Source organism: Dermacentor albipictus, chromosome 7, assembly GCF_038994185.2.
Source record: "Dermacentor albipictus isolate Rhodes 1998 colony chromosome 7, USDA_Dalb.pri_finalv2, whole genome shotgun sequence".
Lineage (NCBI taxonomy): Eukaryota > Metazoa > Arthropoda > Arachnida > Ixodida > Ixodidae > Dermacentor > Dermacentor albipictus.
This window is the reverse complement of record NC_091827.1, coordinates 57,518,768-57,526,811: the sequence shown is the minus strand read 5'-3', so window position 1 is coordinate 57,526,811 and position 8,044 is coordinate 57,518,768. Positions and strand designations below refer to the sequence as shown.

The 8,044-nt window shown below is 45.1% G+C and overlaps 1 long non-coding RNA gene across 2 annotated transcripts in view; it reads left to right on the top strand.

Annotated features, from left to right (window-relative positions):
- Positions 1 to 8,044, top strand: part of LOC135912649 (uncharacterized) — a 138,004-nt gene that overhangs the window by 127,513 nt on the left and 2,447 nt on the right. The window lies entirely within an intron of this gene.

Genomic DNA, 8,044 nt, shown 5'->3' with positions numbered 1-8,044 from the left:
GTTAAATTTTTAACTCCGATGTTAGAGCGAAAGTCGCAGTTATGTGAAATGCACTTGTGAAAGATTTTAACGCAACCGATAACCCCAAGGCCTACAATTGTTTGGCATCATTGAATTTCGCTTGCGGGCAATTTTCTGAACCTTCATTCGCAACATGTAGCAGCCAAGTTTAAAGGGAAATGCATTACCTTGTCTGCGGCCATTGCGTTATCCACCATTGTTAAGTAGTCAGTTTCGCAAGTGAACGTTTCAAAAATTTTTTAACTTGATTTGTTTCTACATACACATCCAATATTAAAGCAGACTGCTGGGCTCGTCCATTTCTTTCTCGTTTTCTTTTACCTTTCGAATAACCGATTTTACTGTGCCAGCTTCCACGCTCGCCTCCTAAGCGAAACTCCGCGTTTTAAATTTTCTTCAGAGATTATACGTTACAATGAAAGAGTCCAGCTAAAGCTTACTCTTGACTGTGGTATCGCTGTTTGTTTTGTGATTTGGGAGGTTGACACTTATGATTGGTTCTTCGGACTGGCTATTTGAGTTCGAATGCTGCTTCTTTTCTCACAGCCTTGACTTGAGTGAATTTGTCTCTACCGCACTTCGGAATAGAGCCAGCTTCACGAAAATTGTTGGACACCCCGACACCTGCACACCCCGACAATTAGCATGGGAATTGCACCACTTTCCACTCAGTAAATACTATTAGTCATTCTCTGTAGAAAAGCGAAAGTGCAGAGTTATCAATGTAATTAATTCTTCAGCTATCAGCGTTCTTTTATTCATTACTTGTATAGCTGGCATCTCTTAGGAAGAACGAGTATTTCGGCTGGAAAAATGCAAGCTGTTGCCGCTTTATAGCAAAGTTGGAAAGTGCTTCCACTTTGGTGATGCACGACGTTATCGCGCCTAACTGCCATCCCTGCGTCAACGTGGCGGAGGAGGAGACACTTCGTCGGTAGAAGAGAGTGTGCAAATCGGATGCACTAATGAAACTGATGTAGGCGAAAGTTTCAAGAGCCAACGAGGCAAAATAGCACATCAAAAACGAAGCACCGCATTGCTCAATCTAAAAGCGTCCCTCTAGCAGAGAGATCTAAGACGGTTTCGCTTGCTCAACAATAGAAGCGAGAGTGCGGCCCCAAGAAGATTCCGGTCACGTGCCCACTCTGTCTGCTGCGCTGGAACAGAATGCGCATTTCTAAGTTCTCTCGAGCTGCAGAAAGTGTCTTTTTAGGTTTTGAGAAAAAAGGCACGAGCATTACGCCTCAAGACTAATACATAACATTGTAAGTATCACATACGATAGATAACCTTCTCTTCCAGAACTGTCGTTATTTTCAGAGGAACAGTGTTGGCAATCTGCGGGCTTCGATTCTGGCGCACCCCTGCTACTCGATATTGCCGCCAATGCCCTTCTCGTTTGGTAGGTTTAGCTGGTTGCGTCAGTGAGCAAAACCGCAAGTTTCCAGGGTCTGCGTTTGTAGACAGCGAAAGTGTCTTAAAGTGTTGGCTACAGCATTGGGGCGCTTAGTGACCGGCGAGATCGCGAGAACGCGAATCGTGGGTGCAGTGGCCAAAGTGCGTGCCGCCCGCGCAGACTTCATCTTCAAAGCGTTCTGCGATGTTTTCAGTGTGCGCGTAGTGCCGGTAGCTACGCATGCGCTGTGCTATCGACGTTTCGTTCGCGTTGAAGGAAGAGATGTATGAAGTTTGTTTTGCTTGCTGCCGCTGCCATTCCTCGCTCCAGTATTCATACAGCGGGTTTCCGTGCTCAACGAGCGAGATGCGTTCATGTTTACCTGTTGGCGCGTGACATTGTGCTGATTAAATTCTAAGTTAAAACAGATGTTCGTGCTAGTTAGTTTCAGTCTACGATAGAATGTGCAAGTGCGACTGGACGGGGACGTAGAGGAAAGCAGACACATAGAGTCATGCTTATACATTCTATTATTGTTAAATTAGTTCGGAAGCAAACGTGTACAAGTTTATACGGCCGACAAAACTACTATCCTTACTTCTTAGAGCTATCTACCAATTTGCTATCGCAATCGGTGCTTCGCCTTTCGGGCGGAGCCGAAAATTTTGTATTTATTTATAGTTCGCACAAAGTGACGCGGACGGCTTCATTTAGGCCTTGTAGAGAGGCTAATGAAACACCGCCTCCGCGGCCTGCGATGCGGCAAGGCGAGCTTTCTGGTTCTCCTTTTTTGTTTTGCTTTCCCCCGCACGGCCGCCGCCGCCGCGGATGGATGAATGGATGGATCCCATGAGCGTCCCCTTTGAAACAGGAGGTTCATTGCGCCACCAATCTCTTGTTCCTATTTTGCTGATTGTCCTACCTATTTTTTTTTAAAAATGGGCACATGAGAGCAGCGACAATCTTGCTGCTCAACATTCCCTTCTGCATTCATCTGCAGTTCTTCACCTTATTCTTTGGACGGCTGTGCGCGCCTACGCTTACGGTTGGACAAGCCGCTCCTGCATTGACGCCGTTGCCGTTATCATCACTGTTCCTGGTACGTTAGGTGACAGCGAACGATTACGACCACTCGAACGAGCTTTGCCCTGGCGTCACCTTCGCTTCACGGTCAAGCACTGCGTCATCACTACCACCGACAGCACCTTGTCGCCGGGATTTAATGGAGTTGCATCGGCTTTCTGTCTTCAGTGGGCGCGGGAGAGCAGAGACCACGTTGTTGCTCAAAATCACCTTCTGCTTGCATAGCAGGCTTGTGCAGCCCGTCTCTTTTTTGTAAACGTTCAAGCAACAGATGTCTCTTGCTCTTCACGTGCCCAAGTGTTGTTTGCGATAACATGAATGGCTGTTACACTTCCTGATGCTAAGAACAAAACCCTGGTCTGCCTTAGCCTGTCCCTAGTGAATTGCACTAAGAACTGTTTGATGGTATTAGTGCCTCGTGGACTAAATATGACAAGCGTCATACGCAAGTAACGGAATCTTTCGCCGAGTTGAAGGAAAACCAAGAGGCACTTACGCAAAAAGTCGCATATCATACCGAAACATTGGTAACTTTGGAATCTATAGAATCTATTGCAAATGCGTCAGCTTCAGCTTAAATTACCCGCCTTGTTCATGAGACTGTTAGAACTGAAGGTACCGCGCTCAGCTCAAGGCTTGACGAGTTGGAAGATCGGTCCCGAAGTGCAAATATTTTATTTTACGGAATATGTGACAGTGCCAACGAGACGTGGGCACAGTGCAAAGACTGTGTTAAATATCTGCTGTCGCGCAATCTAAGATTCAACATTACCGTTGGTATGATCGACAGAGCGCGTAGGTTGGGTTCCTTTGAGCAACTAAAGACACGCCCAGTTATCGTCATGTTTTCTTCTTTTAAAACCAAAAATTTAGTTCTCTTGGAATGCTAAGCTGAAAACAGCTGGCATTTCTGTGGGAAAAGACTTCTGCAGACCAACACGCTTGTCACACACACACAAAAAAACTTAAGAAAAATCTAGATTCCAACACTTTTCACTGCACTTTAACAAGTTTATCATCAACAAAGAATTCTACATTTACGGCGCAGCCAGTGATACCGTTTGTGAAGTAGGGCAAAAAATTTAATCGTCCTCGCCTCAGTAAGGGATCCTTCATTGCGGTGAGGCCACCTTATGTCAATCTGAAAATTTCCTTACTGAAGAGCCGTCAGTGAAGGCTTCCTTGACGCTTCCTCAGTCTAAGGTAGCTCCGAAGCAACCTTCGCGCGTCCTTACTCAGCTCCTGGCCCTGAACGAGCGCTTCACCTCACTGCTTTGCCACGTGGCGGTTGAATGTGCATGCGCGCTGTCGCCCGCTTGCGGAGAAGCGCTAACGCGGTAATTCTTGCCAGGCATGATAGTTTCAGTCGCATGTTCGGCATGAGTGGCGTTCTTCGGTGTTGCTACGCGTTGCACGATGCTGGCGTGCCAGCGTTCCTGGAGCACATCAAATTTTGCGCTATAATCTGGTACTTTTCTACGTTTAGTAAACAAAACTAGAAGAATACGTGCCCCCACGTCTATATTAGAACTTCAATTTAAAAATTAGTTGACGATACAACATACTTTTTTTAAATAATGGTGTTCGCCTACTACCACAGCTATCATAGGAGACGAAAGATTTGATCAAGAAACGTCAATGTATGAAAGCCTCTAACCCTACAGCTAGAATAGAACTGGCAGGACTTTCAAAGTTAATCAACAAGCGTAAGACAGCTGACATAAGGAAGTATAATATGTATAGAGTTGAACATGCGCTCAGGAATGGAGGAAGCCTAAAAGCAGTGAAGAAGAAACTAGGAATTGGCAAGAATCAGATGTATGCGTTAAGAGACAAAGCCGGCAATATCATTACTAATATGGATGAGATAGTTAAACTGGCTGAGGAGTTCTGTAGAGATTTATACAGTACCAGTGGCACCCACGACGATAATGGAAGAAAGAATAGTCTAAAGGAATTCGAAATCCCGCAGGTAACACCGGAAGAAGTAAAGAAAGCCTTGGGAGGTATGCAAAGGGGGAAGGCAGCTGGGGAGGATCAGGTAACAGCAGATTTGTTTAAAGGTGGGCAGATTGTTCTAGAGAAACTGGCCACCCTGTATATGCGATGCCTCATGACCTCGAGCGTACCAGAATCTTGGAAAACGCTAACATATTCCTAATCCATAAGAAAGGGGACGCCAAAAAGACTTGAAAAATTAAAGACCGATCAGCTTACTGTCAGTTGCCTACAAAGTATTTACTAAGGTAATCGCAAATAGAATCAGGAACACCTTAGACTTCTGTCAAACAAAGGACCAGGCAGAATTTCCTAAAGGCTACTCAACAATAGACCATATTCACACTATAAATCAAGCGATAGAGAAATTTGCGGAATTTAACCTACCCTTATATATAGCTTCCATTAGTTACGAGAAAGCCTTTGATTCAGCAGAAACCTCAGCAGTCCTTACGGAATCAGGGTGTAGACGAGCGATATGTAAAAATAATGAAAGATGTCTATAGCAGCTCCACAGCCACCATAGTCCTCCATAAAGACAGCAACAAAATCCTAATAAAGAAGTGCGTCAGACAGAGAGATACGATCTCTCTAATGCTATTCGCAGCGTGTTTACAGGAAGTAGTCAAAGACCTCGATTGAGAAGAATTGGGGATAAGAGGTAATCGAGAATACCTTAGTAACTTGCGATTCGCTGATCATATTGCCTTGCTTAGTAACTGAGGGCACCAACTACAATGCATCCTCACTGACATGGACAAGCAAAGCTGAAGGGTGGGTATAAAAATTAGTCTGCAGAAAACTAATGTTTAACAGGGCTAGAAGAGAACAGTAGTTTATGATAGGTAGCGAGGCACTGGAAGTGGTAAGGGACTACATCTACGTAGGGCAAGTACTGACCGTGGATCCGGATCATGAGAGCGAAGAATAAGAATGGGCTGCAGTGCGTTTGGCAGGCATTCTCAGATCATGAACAGCAGGTTGCCATTATCCCTCAAAAGAAGAGTGTATAACAGCTGTGTCTTGCCAGTACTCACCTACGGGGCAGAAACCTGGAGGCTTACGAAAAGGGTTGTACTTAAAGTGAGGACGATGCAACGAGCTATGGAAAGAAGCATGATGCGTGTAACCTTAAGGGATAAGAAGAGAGCATATTGGGTTAGGGAACAAGCGCGAGTTAATGACATCTTAGTTGAAATCAAGAAAACGAAATGGGGGGGGGGGTATGACAACGGCATGACAACGAATGCATGATATCAAGTGTGACAACGACGCAATGACGTCGATGGAAGGACAACCGCGGTATAATCACGATTTCATGACGACAGCACGATTTCGATGGAATGACGAACCGAGAATGGCGTCGATAGATGGAAGGAAGTGGTGCGACAACTACGGCGTGACCACAATGGGAGGACGATACTGAAGTGATGGCAATGGGGAAACGACAACGTGACGATGATGGCACGACGACTGCGATATGATAACGACTGCATGACGAGAGTCAAATGTCAAAGATACAGTGATGACGAAGAAACTACTCGGGCAGTTAGTACCAGTTAGATAGAAAACCGTTCACCTTTAACAAGATCTTGGGACCATGGCCTCGCATATCGCAGCTACAAAAGGCCACAAAAGCGCTGCTGCGATATTTGAAAGATACAGGATTGAGTCAGCGTCTGTAATCCGGACTGAGTGACTGAACTATATCCCCGGTGGACTTTCTCTTCTTTCTTTAATCTTTCCGTCCCCGTTTCCCTTTCCCCAGTGTAGGGTAGCCAACCGGGTTCAGTCCTGGTTAACCTCCCTACCTTTCATTTATCATGTGCTCTCTCTCTCACTGGGGCAGCATCCCGATGACGGTTTGAGAACGAATGCTTGACGATGGCTGTATAACGATGATGAATTGGCAACGATGGCAGAGTAATGGCGTGAGGGCAATGATATGGCGGCAAGTCTATGATGACAATGGCGTGTCGATGACTGTGTCACAAAACCTGTATGACGTCGATGGTCTGACGACGATGGCATCACCAGATTCGGGTGACGAAGCTAGACTCATGATGATGGCAGGACCACGACGGCATTACGCCGAAGGTCGAACAATGGACGCATGATAGCGGCTGCGTGACGATCACGGCATGACAAGGGTGACTATTTTTTTTTTCTACTTCGGCTCCATTTCTTTTAAGAAAGCTAGTGTTTGATTGATTTGTTTGAATGAGATGGAGGTGTTGAGAACTATTCCATTGCCCGCTCCTCCTCAAGCAATATATTATTCACTTAATAGATTATGACGATCTGAAATGGTCGGACAGCGTTCTGTGTGCTTTTGACTAGTTGTTGGTGAATATTGAAGTTTAGAACAAAATATGATCTATTCGGTATTTTCAAAAATCGAAACTAATAAAATATTTGTTCACTAATGATAAGGTGGCCTGAGTGTTCTGCTTCTGATACACAAAATATTGCAGATTATCAAACGTAAAACAATGACAAATGTTTTCGAAGCAACGCAGAAAAAAAAAAGGAATCCAAGCTTTGTTTTCGGTATCGCAGCGGGAGCCTCAATGACAACCTGCGATATTTCGCTAGTCAATGCAAGCATGTTACCTAATCATACCGAAATAAACATTGCTGCTATAAATATATGCGTCTCCCTTTTACTATTCGATATTCGATTCCGTATTCAATACCTACTATTCGGATTTCATTCATATTCAGGAAAGTTTATATTCACCTCGCCTCAAATTCTCCCGCAATAGCTTGAAAGAAATCGACATCGAATCAACCACAAATGTTCGTTATTTTGAGTGGTTAAGTTTTTGCAGAGACGCACGCTTTAGCTTCGATAACAAATAGGAAATGGAACAGGGTCGACAAAAACCATTCACTCACCGCAAGAGAAAATCATGGTGGTGAAGATCAGAAATTCTGCTGGGAAGTGCATCACGTCTTGCTTCGAAAGTCTTGTTTATTCCTAATGCAAACGCTCTGCTTGCTAAACTCTCACGAGATGAGATGGGCAGCTGCGACGCGTAAGCCAGCTCGCCGACTTGAGGAAATAACGTATATTTTTCCCCCGTTTGTTATTGCGGAGTAGGTGTTGACCGACGGAGAGAAAGCAGGCAAACAGCAATACAAACCTCGCTGGTCTGCCACCGCCTTGGCAATCAGTTTCGCTATGGCGATTACCTTAGCTCTATTGCATCCTCGGCGGAGCATGATGGCTGTACGCTTTCCGCGTCGTAAGATGTAGTGTCCACAGTTTTCGCGCGCTGCGTTAAAGGCATTAGCACAAGGAAGAAGCAGTCAACCGGCTTGCCCAACCAAGCCTTCTTTTGCGAGTGCATGTGGAGGCGTCCTCGACTCGAGGCTGCGATGCTGCAGAGCAGTGCAAGGTCTTTCAAGAGCGTTTCATTCAGGGTGTCTCGGCCATCATGTAGGAAGCTTTAAAAGAAAAAGTTATCCTACCTCAATGAGGCCTAGTGGATGTGGAGAAATAACGAGTAATTATTAGTGCTTAACATCCAATTTAGCTCATTA